The sequence below is a fragment of the Triturus cristatus genome, chromosome 10 (assembly GCF_964204655.1).
Source record: "Triturus cristatus chromosome 10, aTriCri1.1, whole genome shotgun sequence".
Classification (NCBI taxonomy): Eukaryota; Metazoa; Chordata; class Amphibia; order Caudata; family Salamandridae; genus Triturus; species Triturus cristatus.
This window is the reverse complement of record NC_140593.1, coordinates 665089987-665114754: the sequence shown is the minus strand read 5'-3', so window position 1 is coordinate 665114754 and position 24768 is coordinate 665089987.

Below are 24768 nucleotides of genomic sequence, written 5' to 3'. Positions count from 1 at the left end.
TTTAAAAGTGATTTTCCACGTACAAATGTGAATTGTAGTTCAAAGAGGCAACATTTGAAAACGGACCATTTTTTTCGTTTCTGAAGCATGTCGTAAGGGGGGGTGGTTATCTCTTTCACCAAAAAATGGGCGTTTTTGATTGAACAATAAAGGCCTCCAAATGTTATTTTATTCACTTCCAGTGGAGTAGAAACACTTTTTAAGGCCGCAGAGTGAGTAAATTGGCCATTTTCATTCACTTTTACCCATTCCAAAAATCTTGTGTTTAAGACCCCTGGACGCATGAAAATCACTTTAAACATATCATTTTATCTCTAAAAGTGATAATCCACATACAAATGTGAATTGTAGTTCAAAGAGGCAACATTTGAAAATGAACCATTTTTTTGTTTCTGAAGCATGTCGTAAGGGGGGGTGGTTATCTCTTTCATCAACAATCGGGCATTTTTGATTGAACAATAAAGGCCTACAAATGTTATTTAATTCCCTTTCTTGGGTGGAGAAAAACTTTTTAAGGCCTCAGAGTGAATAAATTGGCCATTTTCATTCAAGTTTTCCCATTCCTCAAATCTTGTGTTTAGGGCCCGGGGAAGCTTGAAAATCACTTCAAACATCTAATTTTATCTCTAAAAGTGATTATCCACGTACAAATGTGAATTGTAGTTCAAAGACGCAACATTTGAAAATGGACCATTTTTTTTATTTCTGAAGCATGTCGTCGGGGGGGGTGGTTATCTCTTTCGTCAAAAATCTGGCGTTTTCGCTTGAACAATAAAGACCTCCAAATGTTATTTTATGCACTTGCCGTGGAGTAGAAACACTTTTTAAGGCCGCAGAGTGAGTAAATTGCCCATTTTCATTCACTTTTACCCATTCCTCAAATCTTGTGTTTAAGGCGCCTGGAAGCATGAAAATCACTTTAAACATCTCATTTTTTCTTTAAAAGTGATTTTCCACGTACAAATGTGAATTGTAGTTCAATGAGGCAACATTTGAAAACCAACCATTTTTTTCGTTTCTGAAGCATGTCGTAAGGGGGGGTGGTTATCTCTTTCACCAAACAATGGGCGTTTTTGATTGAACAATAAAGGCCTCCAAATGTTATTTTATTCACTTCCCGTGGAGTAGAAACACTTTTTAAGGCCGCAGAGTGAGTAAATTGGCCATTTCCATTCACTTTTACCCATTCCTCAAATCTTGTGTTTAAGGCCCCTGGAAGCATGAAAATCACTTTAAACAGATAATTTTATCTTTAAAAGTGATTTTCCACGTACAAATGTGAATTGTAGTTCAAAGAGGCAACATTTGAAAACGGACCATTTTTTTTGTTTCTGAAGCATGTCGTAAGGGGGATGGTTATCTCTTTCATCAAAAATCGGGCATTTTTGATTGAACAATAAAGGCCTACAAATGTTATTTAATTCACTTTCTGGGGTGGAGAAAAACTTTTTAAGGCCTCAGAGTGAATAAATTGGCCATTTTCATTCAAGTTTTCCCATTCCTCAAATCTTGTGTTTAGGGCCCGGGGAAGCTTGAAAATCACTTCAAACATCTAATTTTATCTCTAAAAGTGATTATCCACGTACAAATGTGAATTGTAGTTCAAAGACGCAACATTTGAAAATGGACCATTTTTTTTATTTCTGAAGCATGTCGTCGGGGGGGTGGTTATCTCTTTCGTCAAAAATCTGGCGTTTTCGCTTGAACAATAAAGACCTCCAAATGTTATTTTATGCACTTGCCGTGGAGTAGAAACACTTTTTAAGGCCGCAGAGTGAGTAAATTGCCCATTTTCATTCACTTTTACCCATTCCTCAAATCTTGTGTTTAAGGCCCCTGGAAGCATGAAAATCACTTTAAACATATAATTTTATCTTTAAAAGTGATTTTCAACGTACAAATGTGAATTGTAGTTCAAAGAGGCAACATTTGAAAACGGACCCTTTTTTTCGTTTCTGAAGCATGTCGTAAGGGGGGGTGGTTATCTCTTTCACCAAAAAATTGGCATTTTTGATTGAACAATAAAGGACTCCAAATGTTATTTTATTCACTTCCAGTGGAGTAGAAACACTTTTTAAGGCCGCAGAGTGAGTAAATTGGCCATTTTCATTCACTTTTACCCATTCCAAAAATCTTGTGTTTAAGACCCCTGGACGCATGAAAATCACTTTAAACATATCATTTTATCTCTAAAAGTGATAATCCACATACAAATGTGAATTGTAGTTCAAAGATGCAACATTTGAAAATGAACCATTATTTTCGTTTCTGAAGCATGTCGTAAGGGGGGGTGGTTATCTCTTTCATCAAAAATCTGGCGTTTTTGATTGAACAATAAAGGCCTCCAAATGTTATTTAATTCACTTCCCGTGGAGGAGAAACACTTTTTAATGCCTCAGAATGAGTAAATTGGCCATTTCCATTCACTTTTACCCATTCCTCAAATCTTGTGTTTAAGGCCCCTGGAAGCATGAAAATCACTTTAAACATCTAATTTTATCTTTAAAAGTGATTTTCCACGTACAAATGTGAATTGTAGTTCAAAGAGGCAACATTTGAAAATGGACCATTTTTTTCGTTTCTGAAGCATGTCGTAAGGGGGGGTGGTTATCTCTTTCATCAAAAATCTGGCGTTTTTCATTGAACAATAAAGGCCTCCAAATGTTATTTAATTCGCTTCCCGTGGAGTAGAAATACTTTTTAAGGCCGCAGAGTGAGTAAATTGGCCCTTTCCATTCACTTTTACCCATTCCTCAAATCTTGTGTTTAAGGCCCCTGGAAGCATGAAAATCACTTTAAACATCTCATTTTATCTTTAAAAGTGATTTTCCACATACAAATGTGAATTGTAGTTCAAAGAGGCAACATTTGAAAATGGACCATTTTTTTCCTTTCTGAAGCATGTCGTAAGGGGGGTGGTTATCTCTTTCATCAAAAATCGGGCGTTTTTGATTGAACAATAAAGGCCTACAAATGTTATTTAATTCGCTTCCCGTGGAGTAGAAATACTTTTTAAGGCCGCAGAGTGAGTAAATTGGCCATTTTCATTCACTTTTACCCATTCCTCAAATCTTGTGTTTAAGGCCCCTGGAAGCATGAAAATCACTTTAAACATCTCATTTTTTCTTTAAAAGTGATTTTCCACGTACAAATGTGAATTGTAGTTCAAAGAGGCAACATTTGAAAATGGACCATTTTTTTCGTTTCTGAAGCATGTCGTAAGGGGGGGTGGTTATCTCTTTCATCAAAAATCTGGCGTTTTTCATTGAACAATAAAGGCCTCCAAATGTTATTTAATTCGCTTCCCGTGGAGTAGAAATACTTTTTAAGGCCGCAGAGTGAGTAAATTGGCCCTTTCCATTCACTTTTACCCATTCCTCAAATCTTGTGTTTAAGGCCCCTGGAAGCATGAAAATCACTTTAAACATCTCATTTTATCTTTAAAAGTGATTTTCCACATACAAATGTGAATTGTAGTTCAAAGAGGCAACATTTGAAAATGGACCATTTTTTTCCTTTCTGAAGCATGTCGTAAGGGGGGTGGTTATCTCTTTCATCAAAAATCGGGCGTTTTTGATTGAACAATAAAGGCCTACAAATGTTATTTAATTCGCTTCCCGTGGAGTAGAAATACTTTTTAAGGCCGCAGAGTGAGTAAATTGGCCATTTTCATTCACTTTTACCCATTCCTCAAATCTTGTGTTTAAGGCCCCTGGAAGCATGAAAATCACTTTAAACATCTCATTTTTTCTTTAAAAGTGATTTTCCACGTACAAATGTGAATTGTAGTTCAAAGAGGCAACATTTGAAAACGGACCATTTTTTTCGTTTCTGAAGCATGTCGTAAGGGGGGGGGTGGTTATCTCTTTCACCAACAAATGGGCGTTTTTGATTGAACAATAAAGGCCTCCAAATGTTATTTTATTCAATTCCAGTGGAGTAGAAACACTTTTTAAGGCCGCAGAGTGAGTAAATTGGCCATTTTCATTCACTTTTACCCATTCCAAAAATCTTGTGTTTAAGACCCCTGGACGCATGAAAATCACTTTAAACATATCATTTTATCTCTAAAAGTGATCATCCACATACAAATGTGAATTGTAGTTCAAAGATGCAACATTTGAAAATGAACCATTATTTTCGTTTCTGAAGCATGTCGTAAGGGGGGGTGGTTATCTCTTTCATCAAAAATCTGGCGTTTTTGATTGAACAATAAAGGCCTCCAAATGTTATTTAATTCACTTTCTGGGGTGGAGAAAAACTTTTTAAGGCCTCAGAGTGAATAAATTGGCCATTTTCATTCAAGTTTTCCCATTCCTCAAATCTTGTGTTTAGGGCCCGGGGAAGCTTGAAAATCACTTCAAACATCTAATTTTATCTCTAAAAGTGATTATCCACGTACAAATATGAATTGTAGTTCAAAGACGCAACATTTGAAAATGGACCATTTTTTTTATTTCTGAAGCATGTCGTCGGGGGGGTGGTTATCTCTTTCGTCAAAAATCTGGCGTTTTCGCTTGAACAATAAAGACCTCCAAATGTTATTTTATGCACTTGCCGTGGAGTAGAAACACTTTTTAAGGCCGCAGAGTGAGTAAATTGCCCATTTTCATTCACTTTTACCCATTCCAAAAATCTTGTGTTTAAGACCCCTGGACGCATGAACATCACTTTAAACATATCATTTTATCTCTAAAAGTGATAATCCACATACAAATGTGAATTGTAGTTCAAAGATGCAACATTTGAAAATGAACCATTTTTTTCGTTTCTGAAGCATGTCGTAAGGGGGGGTGGTTATCTCTTTCATCAAAAATCTGGCGTTTTTGATTGAACAATAAAGGCCTCCAAATGTTATTTAATTCACTTCCCGTGGAGGAGAAACACTTTTTAAGGCCTCAGAATGAGTAAATTGGCCATTTCCATTCACTTTTACCCATTCCTCAAATCTTGTGTTTAAGGCCCCTGGAAGCATGAAAATCACTTTAAACATATAATTTTATCTTTGAAAGTGATTTTCCACATACAAATGTGAATTGTAGTTCAAAGAGGCAACATTTGAAAACGGACCATTTTTTTCGTTTCTGAAGCATGTCGTAAGGGGGGGTGGTTATCTCTTTCACCAAAAAATGGGCGTTTTTGATTGAACAATAAAGGCCTCCAAATGTTATTTTATTCAATTCCAGTGGAGTAGAAACACTTTTTAAGGCCGCAGAGTGAGTAAATTGGCCATTTTCATTCACTTTTACCCATTCCAAAAATCTTGTGTTTAAGACCCCTGGACGCATGAAAATCACTTTAAACATATCATTTTATCTCTAAAAGTGATAATCCACATACAAATGTGAATTGTAGTTCAAAGATGCAACATTTGAAAATGAACCATTAATTTCGTTTCTGAAGCATGTCGTAAGGGGGGTGGTTATCTCTTTCATCAAAAATCTGGCGTTTTTGATTGAACAATAAAGGCCTCCAAATGTTATTTAATTCACTTCCCGTGGAGGAGAAACACTTTTTAAGGCCTCAGAATGAGTAAATTGGCCATTTTCATTCACTTTTACCCATTCCTCAAATCTTGTGTTTAAGGCCCCTGGAAGCATGAAAATCACTTTAAACATCTCATTTTATCTTTAAAAGTGATTTTCCACATACAAATGTGAATTGTAGTTCAAAGAGGCAACATTTGAAAATGGACCATTTTTTTCGTTTCTGAAGCATGTCGTAAGGGGGGGTGGTTATCTCTTTCATCAAAAATCTGGCGTTTTTGATTGAACAATAAAGGCCTCCAAAAGTTATTTAATTCACTTCCCGTGGAGGAGAAACACTTTTTAATGCCTCAGAATGAGTAAATTGGCCATTTCCATTCACTTTTACCCATTCCTCAAATCTTGTGTTTAAGGCCCCTGGAAGCATGAAAATCACTTTAAACATCTCATTTTATCTTTAAAAGTGATTTTCCACATACAAATGTGAATTGTAGTTCAAAGAGGCAACATTTGAAAATGGACCATTTTTTTCGTTTCTGAAGCATGTCATAAGGGGGGGTGGTTATCTCTTTCATCAAAAATCTGGCATTTTTCATTGAACAATAAAGGCCTCCAAATGTTATTTAATTCACTTCCCGTGGAGGAGAAACACTTTTTAAGGCCTCAGAATGAGTAAATTGGCCATTTCCATTCACTTTTACCCATTCCTCAAATCTTGTGTTTAAGGCCCCTGGAAGCATGAAAATCACTTTAAACATCTCATTTTATCTTTAAAAGTGATTTTCCACATACAAATGTGAATTGTAGTTCAAAGAGGCAACATTTGAAAATGGACCATTTTTTTCCTTTCTGAAGCATGTTGTAAGGGGGGTGGTTATCTCTTTCATCAAAAATCGGGCGTTTTTGATTGAACAATAAAGGCCTACAAATATTATTTAATTCGCTTCCCGTGGAGTAGAAATACTTTTTAAGGCCGCAGAGTGAGTAAATTGGCCATTTTCATTCACTTTTACCCATTCCTCAAATCTTGTGTTTAAGGCCCCTGGAAGCATGAAAATCACTTTAAACATCTCATTCTTTCTTTAAAAGTGATTTTCCACGTACAAATGTGAATTGTAGTTCAAAGAGGCAACATTTGAAAACGGACCATTTTTTTCGTTTCTGAAGCATGTCGTAAGGGGGGGTGGTTATCTCTTTCACCAAAAAATGGGCGTTTTTGATTGAACAATAAAGGCCTCCAAATGTTATTTTATTCACTTCCAGTGGAGTAGAAACACTTTTTAAGGCCGCAGAGTGAGTAAATTGGCCATTTTCATTCACTTTTACCCATTCCAAAAATCTTGTGTTTAAGACCCCTGGACGCATGAAAATCACTTTAAACATATCATTTTATCTCTAAAAGTGATAATCCACATACAAATGTGAATTGTAGTTCAAAGAGGCAACATTTGAAAATGAACCATTTTTTTGTTTCTGAAGCATGTCGTAAGGGGGGGTGGTTATCTCTTTCATCAACAATCGGGCATTTTTGATTGAACAATAAAGGCCTACAAATGTTATTTAATTCCCTTTCTTGGGTGGAGAAAAACTTTTTAAGGCCTCAGAGTGAATAAATTGGCCATTTTCATTCAAGTTTTCCCATTCCTCAAATCTTGTGTTTAGGGCCCGGGGAAGCTTGAAAATCACTTCAAACATCTAATTTTATCTCTAAAAGTGATTATCCACGTACAAATGTGAATTGTAGTTCAAAGACGCAACATTTGAAAATGGACCATTTTTTTTATTTCTGAAGCATGTCGTCGGGGGGGGTGGTTATCTCTTTCGTCAAAAATCTGGCGTTTTCGCTTGAACAATAAAGACCTCCAAATGTTATTTTATGCACTTGCAGTGGAGTAGAAACACTTTTTAAGGCCGCAGAGTGAGTAAATTGCCCATTTTCATTCACTTTTACCCATTCCTCAAATCTTGTGTTTAAGGCGCCTGGAAGCATGAAAATCACTTTAAACATCTCATTTTTTCTTTAAAAGTGATTTTCCACGTACAAATGTGAATTGTAGTTCAATGAGGCAACATTTGAAAACCAACCATTTTTTTCGTTTCTGAAGCATGTCGTAAGGGGGGGTGGTTATCTCTTTCACCAAACAATGGGCGTTTTTGATTGAACAATAAAGGCCTCCAAATGTTATTTTATTCACTTCCCGTGGAGTAGAAACACTTTTTAAGGCCGCAGAGTGAGTAAATTGGCCATTTCCATTCACTTTTACCCATTCCTCAAATCTTGTGTTTAAGGCCCCTGGAAGCATGAAAATCACTTTAAACAGATAATTTTATCTTTAAAAGTGATTTTCCACGTACAAATGTGAATTGTAGTTCAAAGAGGCAACATTTGAAAACGGACCATTTTTTTTGTTTCTGAAGCATGTCGTAAGGGGGATGGTTATCTCTTTCATCAAAAATCGGGCATTTTTGATTGAACAATAAAGGCCTACAAATGTTATTTAATTCACTTTCTGGGGTGGAGAAAAACTTTTTAAGGCCTCAGAGTGAATAAATTGGCCATTTTCATTCAAGTTTTCCCATTCCTCAAATCTTGTGTTTAGGGCCCGGGGAAGCTTGAAAATCACTTCAAACATCTAATTTTATCTCTAAAAGTGATTATCCACGTACAAATGTGAATTGTAGTTCAAAGACGCAACATTTGAAAATGGACCATTTTTTTTATTTCTGAAGCATGTCGTCGGGGGGGTGGTTATCTCTTTCGTCAAAAATCTGGCGTTTTCGCTTGAACAATAAAGACCTCCAAATGTTATTTTATGCACTTGCCGTGGAGTAGAAACACTTTTTAAGGCCGCAGAGTGAGTAAATTGCCCATTTTCATTCACTTTTACCCATTCCTCAAATCTTGTGTTTAAGGCCCCTGGAAGCATGAAAATCACTTTAAACATATAATTTTATCTTTAAAAGTGATTTTCAACGTACAAATGTGAATTGTAGTTCAAAGAGGCAACATTTGAAAACGGACCCTTTTTTTCGTTTCTGAAGCATGTCGTAAGGGGGGGTGGTTATCTCTTTCACCAAAAAATTGGCATTTTTGATTGAACAATAAAGGACTCCAAATGTTATTTTATTCACTTCCAGTGGAGTAGAAACACTTTTTAAGGCCGCAGAGTGAGTAAATTGGCCATTTTCATTCACTTTTACCCATTCCAAAAATCTTGTGTTTAAGACCCCTGGACGCATGAAAATCACTTTAAACATATCATTTTATCTCTAAAAGTGATAATCCACATACAAATGTGAATTGTAGTTCAAAGATGCAACATTTGAAAATGAACCATTATTTTCGTTTCTGAAGCATGTCGTAAGGGGGGGTGGTTATCTCTTTCATCAAAAATCTGGCGTTTTTGATTGAACAATAAAGGCCTCCAAATGTTATTTAATTCACTTCCCGTGGAGGAGAAACACTTTTTAATGCCTCAGAATGAGTAAATTGGCCATTTCCATTCACTTTTACCCATTCCTCAAATCTTGTGTTTAAGGCCCCTGGAAGCATGAAAATCACTTTAAACATCTAATTTTATCTTTAAAAGTGATTTTCCACGTACAAATGTGAATTGTAGTTCAAAGAGGCAACATTTGAAAATGGACCATTTTTTTCGTTTCTGAAGCATGTCGTAAGGGGGGGTGGTTATCTCTTTCATCAAAAATCTGGCGTTTTTCATTGAACAATAAAGGCCTCCAAATGTTATTTAATTCGCTTCCCGTGGAGTAGAAATACTTTTTAAGGCCGCAGAGTGAGTAAATTGGCCCTTTCCATTCACTTTTACCCATTCCTCAAATCTTGTGTTTAAGGCCCCTGGAAGCATGAAAATCACTTTAAACATCTCATTTTATCTTTAAAAGTGATTTTCCACATACAAATGTGAATTGTAGTTCAAAGAGGCAACATTTGAAAATGGACCATTTTTTTCCTTTCTGAAGCATGTCGTAAGGGGGGTGGTTATCTCTTTCATCAAAAATCGGGCGTTTTTGATTGAACAATAAAGGCCTACAAATGTTATTTAATTCGCTTCCCGTGGAGTAGAAATACTTTTTAAGGCCGCAGAGTGAGTAAATTGGCCATTTTCATTCACTTTTACCCATTCCTCAAATCTTGTGTTTAAGGCCCCTGGAAGCATGAAAATCACTTTAAACATCTCATTTTTTCTTTAAAAGTGATTTTCCACATACAAATGTGAATTGTAGTTCAAAGAGGCAACATTTGAAAATGGACCAGTTTTTTTAATTTCTGAAGCATGTCGTAAGGGGGGTGGTTATCTCTTTCATCAAAAATCGGGCGTTTTTGATTGAACAATAAAGGCCTACAAATGTTATTTAATTCGCTTCCCGTGGAGGAGAAACACTTTTTAAGGCCGCAGAGTGAGTAAATTGGCCAGTTTCATTCACTTTTACCCATTCCTCAAATCTTGTGTTTAAGGCCCCTGGAAGCATGAAAATCAGTTTAAACATCTCATTTTTTCTTTAAAAGTGATTTTCCACGTACAAATGTGAATTGTAGTTCAAAGAGGCAACATTTGAAAACGGACCATTTTTTTCGTTTCTGAAGCATGTCGTAAGGGGGGGTGGTTATCTCTTTCACCAAAAAATGGGCGTTTTTGATTGAACAATAAAGGCCTCCAAATGTTATTTAATTCACTTCCCGTGGAGGAGAAACACTTTTTAAGGCCTCAGAATGAGTAAATTGGCCATTTTCATTCACTTTTACCCATTCCTCAAATCTTGTGTTTAAGGCCCCTGGAAGCATGAAAATCACTTTAAACATCTCATTTTATCTTTAAAAGTGATTTTCCACATACAAATGTGAATTGTAGTTCAAAGAGGCAACATTTGAAAATGGACTATTTTTTTCGTTTCTGAAGCATGTCGTAAGGGGGGGTGGTTATCTTTTTCATCAAAAATCGGGCGTTTTTGATTGAACAATAAAGGCCTACAAATGTTATTTAATTCGCTTCCCGTGGAGTAGAAATACTTTTTAAGGCCGCAGAGTGAGTAAATTGGCCATTTTCATTCACTTTTACCCATTCCTCAAATCTTGTGTTTAAGGCCCCTGGAAGCATGAAAATCACTTTAAACATATCATTCTTTCTTTAAAAGTGATTTTCCACGTACAAATGTGAATTGTAGTTCAAAGAGGCAACATTTGAAAACGGACCATTTTTTTCGTTTCTGAAGCATGTCGTAAGGGGGGGTGGTTATCTCTTTCACCAAAAAATGGGCGTTTTTGATTGAACAATAAAGGCCTCCAAATGTTATTTTATTCACTTCCAGTGGAGTAGAAACACTTTTTAAGGCCGCAGAGTGAGTAAATTGGCCATTTTCATTCACTTTTACCCATTCCAAAAATCTTGTGTTTAAGACCCCTGGACGCATGAAAATCACTTTAAACATATCATTTTATCTCTAAAAGTGATAATCCACATACAAATGTGAATTGTAGTTCAAAGAGGCAACATTTGAAAATGAACCATTTTTTTTGTTTCTGAAGCATGTCGTAAGGGGGGGTGGTTATCTCTTTCATCAAAAATCGGTCATTTTTGATTGAACAATAAAGGCCTACAAATGTTATTTAATTCACTTTCTGGGGTGGAGAAAAACTTTTTAAGGCCTCAGAGTGAATAAATTGGCCATTTTCATTCAAGTTTTCTCATTCCTCAAATCTTGTGTTTAGGGCCCGGGGAAGCTTGAAAATCACTTCAAACATCTAATTTTATCTCTAAAAGTGATTATCCACGTACAAATATGAATTGTACTTCAAAGACGCAACATTTGAAAATGGACCATTTTTTTTATTTCTGTAGCATGTCGTCGGGGGGGGGTGGTTATCTCTTTCGTCAAAAATCTGGCGTTTTCACTTGAACAATAAAGACCACCAAATGTTATTTTATGCACTTGCCGTGGAGTAGAAACACTTTTTAAGGCCGCAGAGTGAGTAAATTGCCCATTTTCATTCACTTTTACCCATTCCTCAAATCTTGTGTTTAAGGCACCTGGAAGCATGAAAATCACTTTAAACATCTCATTTTTTCTTTAAAAGTGATTTTCCACGTACAAATGTGAATTGTAGTTCAATGAGGCAACATTTGAAAACCAACCATTTTTTTCATTTCTGAAGCATGTCGTAAGGGGGGGTGGTTATCTCTTTCACCAAACAATGGGCGTTTTTGATTGAACAATAAAGGCCTCCAAATGTTATTTTATTCACTTCCCGTGGAGTAGAAACACTTTTTAAGGCCGCAGAGTGAGTAAATTGGCCATTTTCATTCACTTTTACCCATTTCTCAAATCTTGTGTTTAGGGCCCCTGGAAGCTTGAAAATCACTTTAAACATCTAATCTTATATCTAAAAGTGATTTTCCACGTACAAATGTGAATTGTAGTTCAAAGACGCAACATTTGAAAATGGACCATTTTTTTCGTTTCTGAAGCATGTCGTAAGGGGGGGTGGTTATCTCTTTCATCAAAAATCTGGCGTTTTTCATTGAACAATAAAGGCCTCCAATGTTATTTAATTCACTTCCCTTGGAGGAGAAACACTTTTTAAGGCCTCAGAATGAGTAAATTGGCCATTTCCATTCACTTTTACCCATTCCTCAAATCTTGTGTTTAAGGCCCCTGGAAGCATGAAAATCACTTTAAACAGATAATTTTATCTTTAAAAGTGATTTTCCACGTACAAATGTGAATTGTAGTTCAAAGAGGCAACATTTGAAAACGGACCATTTTTTTCGTTTCTGAAGCATGTCATAAGGGGGGTGGTTATCTCTTTCATCAAAAATCGGGCATTTTTGATTGAACAATAAAGGCCTACAAATGTTATTTAATTCACTTTCTGGGGTGGAGAAAAACTTTTTAAGGCCTCAGAGTGAATAAATTGGCCATTTTCATTCAAGTTTTCCCATTCCTCAAATCTTGTGTTTAGGGCCCGGGGAAGCTTGAAAATCACTTCAAACATCTAATTTTATCTCTAAAAGTGATTATCCACGTACAAATATGAATTGTAGTTCAAAGACGCAACATTTGAAAATGGACCATTTTTTTTATTTCTGAAGCATGTCGTCGGGGGGGTGGTTATCTCTTTCGTCAAAAATCTGGCGTTTTCGCTTGAACAATAAAGACCTCCAAATGTTATTTTATGCACTTGCCGTGGAGTAGAAACACTTTTTAAGGCCGCAGAGTGAGTAAATTGCCCATTTTCATTCACTTTTACCCATTCCAAAAATCTTGTGTTTAAGACCCCTGGACGCATGAACATCACTTTAAACATATCATTTTATCTCTAAAAGTGATAATCCACATACAAATGTGAATTGTAGTTCAAAGATGCAACATTTGAAAATGAACCATTTTTTTCGTTTCTGAAGCATGTCGTAAGGGGGGGTGGTTATCTCTTTCATCAAAAATCTGGCGTTTTTGATTGAACAATAAAGGCCTCCAAATGTTATTTAATTCACTTCCCGTGGAGGAGAAACACTTTTTAAGGCCTCAGAATGAGTAAATTGGCCATTTCCATTCACTTTTACCCATTCCTCAAATCTTGTGTTTAAGGCCCCTGGAAGCATGAAAATCACTTTAAACATATAATTTTATCTTTGAAAGTGATTTTCCACATACAAATGTGAATTGTAGTTCAAAGAGGCAACATTTGAAAACGGACCATTTTTTTCGTTTCTGAAGCATGTCGTAAGGGGGGGTGGTTATCTCTTTCACCAAAAAATGGGCGTTTTTGATTGAACAATAAAGGCCTCCAAATGTTATTTTATTCAATTCCAGTGGAGTAGAAACACTTTTTAAGGCCGCAGAGTGAGTAAATTGGCCATTTTCATTCACTTTTACCCATTCCAAAAATCTTGTGTTTAAGACCCCTGGACGCATGAAAATCACTTTAAACATATCATTTTATCTCTAAAAGTGATAATCCACATACAAATGTGAATTGTAGTTCAAAGATGCAACATTTGAAAATGAACCATTAATTTCGTTTCTGAAGCATGTCGTAAGGGGGGGTGGTTATCTCTTTCATCAAAAATCTGGCGTTTTTGATTGAACAATAAAGGCCTCCAAATGTTATTTAATTCACTTCCCGTGGAGGAGAAACACTTTTTAAGGCCTCAGAATGAGTAAATTGGCCATTTTCATTCACTTTTACCCATTCCTCAAATCTTGTGTTTAAGGCCCCTGGAAGCATGAAAATCACTTTAAACATCTCATTTTATCTTTAAAAGTGATTTTCCACATACAAATGTGAATTGTAGTTCAAAGAGGCAACATTTGAAAATGGACCATTTTTTTCGTTTCTGAAGCATGTCGTAAGGGGGGGTGGTTATCTTTTTCATCAAAAATCGGGCGTTTTTGATTGAACAATAAAGGCCTACAAATGTTATTTAATTCGCTTCCCGTGGAGTAGAAATACTTTTTAAGGCCGCAGAGTGAGTAAATTGGCCATTTTCATTCACTTTTACCCATTCCTCAAATCTTGTGTTTAAGGCCCCTGGAAGCATGAAAATCACTTTAAACATCTCATTCTTTCTTTAAAAGTGATTTTTCACGTACAAATGTGAATTGTAGTTCAAAGAGGCAACATTTGAAAACGGACCATTTTTTTCGTTTCTGAAGCATGTCGTAAGGGGGGGTGGTTATCTCTTTCACCAAAAAATGGGCGTTTTTGATTGAACAATAAAGGCCTCCAAATGGTATTTTATTCACTTCCAGTGGAGTAGAAACACTTTTTAAGGCCGCAGAGTGAGTAAATTGGCCATTTTCATTCACTTTTACCCATTCCAAAAATCTTGTGTTTAAGACCCCTGGACGCATGAAAATCACTTTAAACATATCATTTTATCTCTAAAAGTGATAATCCACATACAAATGTGAATTGTAGTTCAAAGAGGCAACATTTGAAAATGAACCATTTTTTTTGTTTCTGAAGCATGTCGTAAGGGGGGGTGGTTATCTCTTTCATCAACAATCGGGCATTTTTGATTGAACAATAAAGGCCTACAAATGTTATTTAATTCACTTTCTTGGGTGGAGAAAAACTTTTTAAGGCCTCAGAGTGAATAAATTGGCCATTTTCATTCAAGTTCTCCCATTCCTCAAATCTTGTGTTTAGGGCCCGGGGAAGCTTGAAAATCACTTCAAACATCTAATTTTATCTCTAAAAGTGATTATCCACGTACAAATGTGAATTGTAGTTCAAAGACGCAACATTTGAAAATGGACCATTTTTTTTATTTCTGAAGCATGTCGTCGGGGGGGGTGGTTATCTCTTTCGTCAAAAATCTGGCGTTTTCGCTTGAACAATAAAGACCTCCAAATGTTATTTTATGCACTTGCCGTGGAGTAGAAACACTTTTTAAGGCCGCAGAGTGAGTAAATTGCCCATTTTCATTCACTTTTACCCATTCCTCAAATCTTGTGTTTAAGGCGCCTGGAAGCATGAAAATCACTTTAAACATCTCATTTTTTCTTTAAAAGTGATTTTCCACGTACAACTGTGAATTGTAGTTCAATGAGGCAACATTTGAAAACCAACCATTTTTTTCGTTTCTGAAGCATGTCGTAAGGGGGGGTGGTTATCTCTTTCACCAAACAATGGGCGTTTTTGATTGAACAATAAAGGCCTCCAAATGTTATTTTATTCACTTCCCGTGGAGTAGAAACACTTTTTAAGGCCGCAGAGTGAGTAAATTGGCCATTTCCATTCACTTTTACCCATTCCTCAAATCTTGTGTTTAAGGCCCCTGGAAGCATGAAAATCACTTTAAACAGATAATTTTATCTTTAAAAGTGATTTTCCACGTACAAATGTGAATTGTAGTTCAAAGAGGCAACATTTGAAAACGGACCATTTTTTTTGTTTCTGAAGCATGTCGTAAGGGGGATGGTTATCTCTTTCATCAAAAATCGGGCATTTTTGATTGAACAATAAAGGCCTACAAATGTTATTTAATTCACTTTCTGGGGTGGAGAAAAACTTTTTAAGGCCTCAGAGTGAATAAATTGGCCATTTTCATTCAAGTTTTCCCATTCCTCAAATCTTGTGTTTAGGGCCCGGGGAAGCTTGAAAATCACTTCAAACATCTAATTTTATCTCTAAAAGTGATTATCCACGTACAAATGTGAATTGTAGTTCAAAGACGCAACATTTGAAAATGGACCATTTTTTTTATTTCTGAAGCATGTCGTCGGGGGGGTGGTTATCTCTTTCGTCAAAAATCTGGCGTTTTCGCTTGAACAATAAAGACCTCCAAATGTTATTTTATGCACTTGCCGTGGAGTAGAAACACTTTTTAAGGCCGCAGAGTGAGTAAATTGCCCATTTTCATTCACTTTTACCCATTCCAAAAATCTTGTGTTTAAGACCCCTGGACGCATGAACATCACTTTAAACATATCATTTTATCTCTTAAAGTGATAATCCACATACAAATGTGAATTGTAGTTCAAAGATGCAACATTTGAAAATGAACCATTTTTTTCGTTTCTGAAGCATGTCGTAAGGGGGGGTGGTTATCTCTTTCATCAAAAATCTGGCGTTTTTGATTGAACAATAAAGGCCTCCAAATGTTATTTAATTCACTTCCCGTGGAGGAGAAACACTTTTTAAGGCCTCAGAATGAGTAAATTGGCCATTTTCATTCACTTTTACCCATTCCTCAAATCTTGTGTTTAAGGCCCCTGGAAGCATGAAAATCACTTTAAACATATCATTCTTTCTTTAAAAGTGATTTTCCACGTACAAATGTGAATTGTAGTTCAAAGAGGCAACATTTGAAAACGGACCATTTTTTTCGTTTCTGAAGCATGTCGTAAGGGGGGGTGGTTATCTCTTTCACCAAAAAATGGGCGTTTTTGATTGAACAATAAAGGCCTCCAAATGTTATTTTATTCACTTCCAGTGGAGTAGAAACACTTTTTAAGGCCGCAGAGTGAGTAAATTGGCCATTTTCATTCACTTTTACCCATTCCAAAAATCTTGTGTTTAAGACCCCTGGACGCATGAAAATCACTTTAAACATATCATTTTATCTCTAAAAGTGATAATCCACATACAAATGTGAATTGTAGTTCAAAGAGGCAACATTTGAAAATGAACCATTTTTTTTGTTTCTGAAGCATGTCGTAAGGGGGGGTGGTTATCTCTTTCATCAAAAATCGGTCATTTTTGATTGAACAATAAAGGCCTACAAATGTTATTTAATTCACTTTCTGGGGTGGAGAAAAACTTTTTAAGGCCTCAGAGTGAATAAATTGGCCATTTTCATTCAAGTTTTCTCATTCCTCAAATCTTGTGTTTAGGGCCCGGGGAAGCTTGAAAATCACTTCAAACATCTAATTTTATCTCTAAAAGTGATTATCCACGTACAAATGTGAATTGTAGTTCAAAGACGCAACATTTGAAAATGGACCATTTTTTTTATTTCTGTAGCATGTCGTCGGGGGGGGTGGTTATCTCTTTCGTCAAAAATCTGGCGTTTTCGCTTGAACAATAAAGACCTCCAAATGTTATTTTATGCACTTGCCGTGGAGTAGAAACACTTTTTAAGGCCGCAGAGTGAGTAAATTGCCCATTTTCATTCACTTTTACCCATTCCTCAAATCTTGTGTTTAAGGCACCTGGAAGCATGAAAATCACTTTAAACATCTCATTTTTTCTTTAAAAGTGATTTTCCACGTACAAATGTGAATTGTAGTTCAATGAGGCAACATTTGAAAACCAACCATTTTTTTCGTTTCTGAAGCATGTCGTAAGGGGGGGTGGTTATCTCTTTCACCAAACAATGGGCGTTTTTGATTGAACAATAAAGGCCTCCAAATGTTATTTTATTCACTTCCCGTGGAGTAGAAACACTTTTTAAGGCCGCAGAGTGAGTAAATTGGCCATTTTCATTCACTTTTACCCATTTCTCAAATCTTGTGTTTAGGGCCCCTGGAAGCTTGAAAATCACTTTAAACATCTAATCTTATATCTAAAAGTGATTTTCCACGTACAAATGTGAATTGTAGTTCAAAGACGCAACATTTGAAAATGGACCATTTTTTTCGTTTCTGAAGCATGTCGTAAGGGGGGGTGGTTATCTCTTTCATCAAAAATCTGGCGTTTTTCATTGAACAATAAAGGCCTCCAATGTTATTTAATTCACTTCCCTTGGAGGAGAAACACTTTTTAAGGCCTCAGAATGAGTAAATTGGCCATTTCCATTCACTTTTACCCATTCCTCAAATCTTGTGTTTAAGGCCCCTGGAAGCATGAAAATCACTTTAAACAGATAATTTTATCTTTAAAAGTGATTTTCCACGTACAAATGTGAATTGTAGTTCAAAGAGGCAACATTTGAAAACGGACCATTTTTTTCGTTTCTGAAGCATGTCATAAGGGGGGTGGTTATCTCTTTCATCAAAAATCGGGCATTTTTGATTGAACAATAAAGGCCTACAAATGTTATTTAATTCACTTTCTGGGGTGGAGAAAAACTTTTTAAGGCCTCAGAGTGAATAAATTGGCCATTTTCATTCAAGTTTTCCCATTCCTCAAATCTTGTGTTTAGGGCCCGGGGAAGCTTGAAAATCACTTCAAACATCTAATTTTATCTCTAAAAGTGATTATCCACGTACAAATATGAATTGTAGTTCAAAGACGCAACATTTGAAAATGGACCATTTTTTTTATTTCTGAAGCATGTCGTCGGGGGGGTGGTTATCTCTTTCGTCAAAAATCTGGCGTTTTCGCTTGAACAATAAAGACCTCCAAATGTTATTTTATGCACTTGCCGTGGAGTAGAAACACTTTTTAAGGCCGCAGAGTGAGTAAATTGCCCATTTTCATTCACTTTTACCCATTCCAAAAATCTTGTGTTTAAGACCCCTGGACGCATGAACATCACTTTAAACATATCATTTTATCTCTAAAAGTGATAATCCACATACAAATGTGAATTGTAGTTCAAAGATGCAACATTTGAAAATGAACCATTTTTTTCGTTTCTGAAGCATGTCGTAAGGGGGGGTGGTTATCTCTTTCATCAAAAATCTGGCGTTTTTGATTGAACAATAAAGGCCTCCAAATGTTATTTAATTCACTTCCCGTGGAGGAGAAACACTTTTTAAGGCCTCAGAATGAGTAAATTGGCCATTTCCATTCACTTTTACCCATTCCTCAAATCTTGTGTTTAAGGCCCCTGGAAGCATGAAAATCACTTTAAACATATAATTTTATCTTTGAAAGTGATTTTCCACATACAAATGTGAATTGTAGTTCAAAGAGGCAACATTTGAAAACGGACCATTTTTTTCGTTTCTGAAGCATGTCGTAAGGGGGGGTGGTTATCTCTTTCACCAAAAAATGGGCGTTTTTGATTGAACAATAAAGGCCTCCAAATGTTATTTTATTCAATTCCAGTGGAGTAGAAACACTTTTTAAGGCCGCAGAGTGAGTAAATTGGCCATTTTCATTCACTTTTACCCATTCCAAAAATCTTGTGTTTAAGACCCCTGGACGCATGAAAATCACTTTAAACATATCATTTTATCTCTAAAAGTGATAATCCACATACAAATGTGAATTGTAGTTCAAAGATGCAACATTTGAAAATGAACCATTAATTTCGTTTCTGAAGCATGTCGTAAGGGGGGTGGTTATCTCTTTCATCAAAAATCTGGCGTTTTTGATTGAACAATAAAGGCCTCCAAATGTTATTTAATTCACTTCCCGTGGAGGAGAAACACTTTTTAAGGCCTCAGAATGAGTAAATTGGCCATTTTCATTCACTTTTACCCATTCCTCAAATCTTGTGTTTAAGGCCCCTGGAAGCATGAAAATCACTTTAAACATCTCATTTTATCTTTAAAAGTGATTTTCCACATACAAATGTGAATTGTAGTTCAAAGAGGCAACATTTGAAAATGGACCATTTTTTTCGTTTCTGAAGCATGTCGTAAGGGGGGGTGGTTATCTCTTTCATCAAAAATCTGGCGTTTTTGATTGAACAATAAAGGCCTCCAAAAGTTATTTAATTCACTTCCCGTGGAGGAGAAACACTTTTTAATGCCTCAGAATGAGTAAATTGGCCATTTCCATTCACTTTTACCCATTCCTCAAATCTTGTGTTTAAGGCCCCTGGAAGCATGAAAATCACTTTAAACATCTCATTTTATCTTTAAAAGTGATTTTCCACATACAAATGTGAATTGTAGTTCAAAGAGGCAACATTTGAAAATGGACCATTTTTTTCGTTTCTGAAGCATGTCATAAGGGGGGGTGGTTATCTCTTTCATCAAAAATCTGGCATTTTTCATTGAACAATAAAGGCCTCCAAATGTTATTTAATTCACTTCCCGTGGAGGAGAAACACTTTTTAAGGCCTCAGAATGAGTAAATTGGCCATTTCCATTCACTTTTACCCATTCCTCAAATCTTGTGTTTAAGGCCCCTGGAAGCATGAAAATCACTTTAAACATCTCATTTTATCTTTAAAAGTGATTTTCCACATACAAATGTGAATTGTAGTTCAAAGAGGCAACATTTGAAAATGGACCATTTTTTTCCTTTCTGAAGCATGTCGTAAGGGGGGTGGTTATCTCTTTCATCAAAAATCGGGCGTTTTTGATTGAACAATAAAGGCCTACAAATATTATTTAATTCGCTTCCCGTGGAGTAGAAATACTTTTTAAGGCCGCAGAGTGAGTAAATTGGCCATTTTCATTCACTTTTACCCATTCCTCAAATCTTGTGTTTAAGGCCCCTGGAAGCATGAAAATCACTTTAAACATCTCATTTTTTCTTTAAAAGTGATTTTCCACATACAAATGTGAATTGTAGTTCAAAGAGGCAACATTTGAAAACGGACCATTTTTTTCGTTTCTGAAGCATGTCGTAAGGGGGGGTGGTTATCTCTTTCACCAAAAAATGGGCGTTTTTGATTGAACAATAAAGGCCTCCAAATGTTATTTAATTCACTTCCCGTGGAGGAGAAACACTTTTTAATGCCTCAGAATGAGTAAATTGGCCATTTCCATTCACTTTTACCCATTCCTCAAATCTTGTGTTTAAGGCCCCTGGAAGCATGAAAATCACTTTAAACATCTCATTTTATCTTTAAAAGTGATTTTCCACATACAAATGTGAATTGTAGTTCAAAGAGGCAACATTTGAAAATGGACCATTTTTTTCGTTTCTGAAGCATGTCGTAAGGGGGGGTGGTTATCTCTTTCATCAAAAATCTGGCGTTTTTCATTGAACAATAAAGGCCTCCAAATGTTATTTAATTCACTTCCCGTGGAGGAGAAACACTTTTTAAGGCCTCAGAATGAGTAAATTGGCCATTTCCATTCACTTTTACCCATTCCTCAAATCTTGTGTTTAAGGCCCCTGGAAGCATGAAAATCACTTTAAACATCTCATTTTATCTTTAAAAGTGATTTTCCACATACAAATGTGAATTGTAGTTCAAAGAGGCAACATTTGAAAATGGACCATTTTTTTCCTTTCTGAAGCATGTCGTAAGGGGGGTGGTTATCTCTTTCATCAAAAATCGGGCGTTTTTGATTGAACAATAAAGGCCTACAAATGTTATTTAATTCGCTTCCCGTGGAGTAGAAATACTTTTTAAGGCCGCAGAGTGAGTAAATTGGCCATTTTCATTCACTTTTACCCATTCCTCAAATCTTGTGTTTAAGGCCCCTGGAAGCATGAAAATCACTTTAAACATCTCATTTTTTCTTTAAAAGTGATTTTCCACGTACAAATGTGAATTGTAGTTCAAAGAGGCAACATTTGAAAACGGACCATTTTTTTCGTTTCTGAAGCATGTCGTAAGGGGGGGGTGGTTATCTCTTTCACCAACAAATGGGCGTTTTTGATTGAACAATAAAGGCCTCCAAATGTTATTTTATTCAATTCCAGTGGAGTAGAAACACTTTTTAAGGCCGCAGAGTGAGTAAATTGGCCATTTTCATTCACTTTTACCCATTCCAAAAATCTTGTGTTTAAGACCCCTGGACGCATGAAAATCACTTTAAACATATCATTTTATCTCTAAAAGTGATCATCCACATACAAATGTGAATTGTAGTTCAAAGATGCAACATTTGAAAATGAACCATTATTTTCGTTTCTGAAGCATGTCGTAAGGGGGGGTGGTTATCTCTTTCATCAAAAATCTGGCGTTTTTGATTGAACAATAAAGGCCTCCAAATGTTATTTAATTCACTTTCTGGGGTGGAGAAAAACTTTTTAAGGCCTCAGAGTGAATAAATTGGCCATTTTCATTCAAGTTTTCCCATTCCTCAAATCTTGTGTTTAGGGCCCGGGGAAGCTTGAAAATCACTTCAAACATCTAATTTTATCTCTAAAAGTGATTATCCACGTACAAATATGAATTGTAGTTCAAAGACGCAACATTTGAAAATGGACCATTTTTTTTATTTCTGAAGCATGTCGTCGGGGGGGTGGTTATCTCTTTCGTCAAAAATCTGGCGTTTTCGCTTGAACAATAAAGACCTCCAAATGTTATTTTATGCACTTGCCGTGGAGTAGAAACACTTTTTAAGGCCGCAGAGTGAGTAAATTGCCCATTTTCATTCACTTTTACCCATTCCAAAAATCTTGTGTTTAAGACCCCTGGACGCATGAACATCACTTTAAACATATCATTTTATCTCTAAAAGTGATAATCCACATACAAATGTGAATTGTAGTTCAAAGATGCAACATTTGAAAATGAACCATTTTTTTCGTTTCTGAAGCATGTCGTAAGGGGGGGTGGTTATCTCTTTCATCAAAAATCTGGCGTTTTTGATTGAACAATAAAGGCCTCCAAATGTTATTTAATTCACTTCCCGTGGAGGAGAAACACTTTTTAAGGCCTCAGAATGAGTAAATTGGCCATTTCCATTCACTTTTACCCATTCCTCAAATCTTGTGTTTAAGGCCCCTGGAAGCATGAAAATCACTTTAAACATATAATTTTATCTTTGAAAGTGATTTTCCACATACAAATGTGAATTGTAGTTCAAAGAGGCAACATTTGAAAACGGACCATTTTTTTCGTTTCTGAAGCATGTCGTAAGGGGGGGTGGTTATCTCTTTCACCAAAAAATGGGCGTTTTTGATTGAACAATAAAGGCCTCCAAATGTTATTTTATTCAATTCCAGTGGAGTAGAAACACTTTTTAAGGCCGCAGAGTGAGTAAATTGGCCATTTTCATTCACTTTTACCCATTCCAAAAATCTTGTGTTTAAGACCCCTGGACGCATGAAAATCACTTTAAACATATCATTTTATCTCTAAAAGTGATAATCCACATACAAATGTGAATTGTAGTTCAAAGATGCAACATTTGAAAATGAACCATTAATTTCGTTTCTGAAGCATGTCGTAAGGGGGGTGGTTATCTCTTTCATCAAAAATCTGGCGTTTTTGATTGAACAATAAAGGCCTCCAAATGTTATTTAATTCACTTCCCGTGGAGGAGAAACACTTTTTAAGGCCTCAGAATGAGTAAATTGGCCATTTTCATTCACTTTTACCCATTCCTCAAATCTTGTGTTTAAGGCCCCTGGAAGCATGAAAATCACTTTAAACATCTCATTTTATCTTTAAAAGTGATTTTCCACATACAAATGTGAATTGTAGTTCAAAGAGGCAACATTTGAAAATGGACCATTTTTTTCGTTTCTGAAGCATGTCGTAAGGGGGGGTGGTTATCTCTTTCATCAAAAATCTGGCGTTTTTGATTGAACAATAAAGGCCTCCAAAAGTTATTTAATTCACTTCCCGTGGAGGAGAAACACTTTTTAATGCCTCAGAATGAGTAAATTGGCCATTTCCATTCACTTTTACCCATTCCTCAAATCTTGTGTTTAAGGCCCCTGGAAGCATGAAAATCACTTTAAACATCTCATTTTATCCTTAAAAGTGATTTTCCACATACAAATGTGAATTGTAGTTCAAAGAGGCAACATTTGAAAATGGACCATTTTTTTCGTTTCTGAAGCATGTCATAAGGGGGGGTGGTTATCTCTTTCATCAAAAATCTGGCATTTTTCATTGAACAATAAAGGCCTCCAAATGTTATTTAATTCACTTCCCGTGGAGGAGAAACACTTTTTAAGGCCTCAGAATGAGTAAATTGGCCATTTCCATTCACTTTTACCCATTCCTCAAATCTTGTGTTTAAGGCCCCTGGAAGCATGAAAATCACTTTAAACATCTCATTTTATCTTTAAAAGTGATTTTCCACATACAAATGTGAATTGTAGTTCAAAGAGGCAACATTTGAAAATGGACCATTTTTTTCCTTTCTGAAGCATGTTGTAAGGGGGGTGGTTATCTCTTTCATCAAAAATCGGGCGTTTTTGATTGAACAATAAAGGCCTACAAATATTATTTAATTCGCTTCCCGTGGAGTAGAAATACTTTTTAAGGCCGCAGAGTGAGTAAATTGGCCATTTTCATTCACTTTTACCCATTCCTCAAATCTTGTGTTTAAGGCCCCTGGAAGCATGAAAATCACTTTAAACATCTCATTTTTTCTTTAAAAGTGATTTTCCACATACAAATGTGAATTGTAGTTCACAGAGGCAACATTTGAAAACGGACCATTTTTTTCGTTTCTGAAGCATGTCGTAAGGGGGGGTGGTTATCTCTTTCACCAAAAAATGGGCGTTTTTGATTGAACAATAAAGGCCTCCAAATGTTATTTAATTCACTTCCCGTGGAGGAGAAACACTTTTTAATGCCTCAGAATGAGTAAATTGGCCATTTCCATTCACTTTTACCCATTCCTCAAATCTTGTGTTTAAGGCCCCTGGAAGCATGAAAATCACTTTAAACATCTCATTTTATCTTTAAAAGTGATTTTCCACATACAAATGTGAATTGTAGTTCAAAGAGGCAACATTTGAAAATGGACCATTTTTTTCGTTTCTGAAGCATGTCGTAAGGGGGGGTGGTTATCTCTTTCATCAAAAATCTGGCGTTTTTCATTGAACAATAAAGGCCTCCAAATGTTATTTAATTCACTTCCCGTGGAGGAGAAACACTTTTTAAGGCCTCAGAATGAGTAAATTGGCCATTTCCATTCACTTTTACCCATTCCTCAAATCTTGTGTTTAAGGCCCCTGGAAGCATGAAAATCACTTTAAACATCTCATTTTATCTTTAAAAGTGATTTTCCACATACAAATGTGAATTGTAGTTCAAAGAGGCAACATTTGAAAATG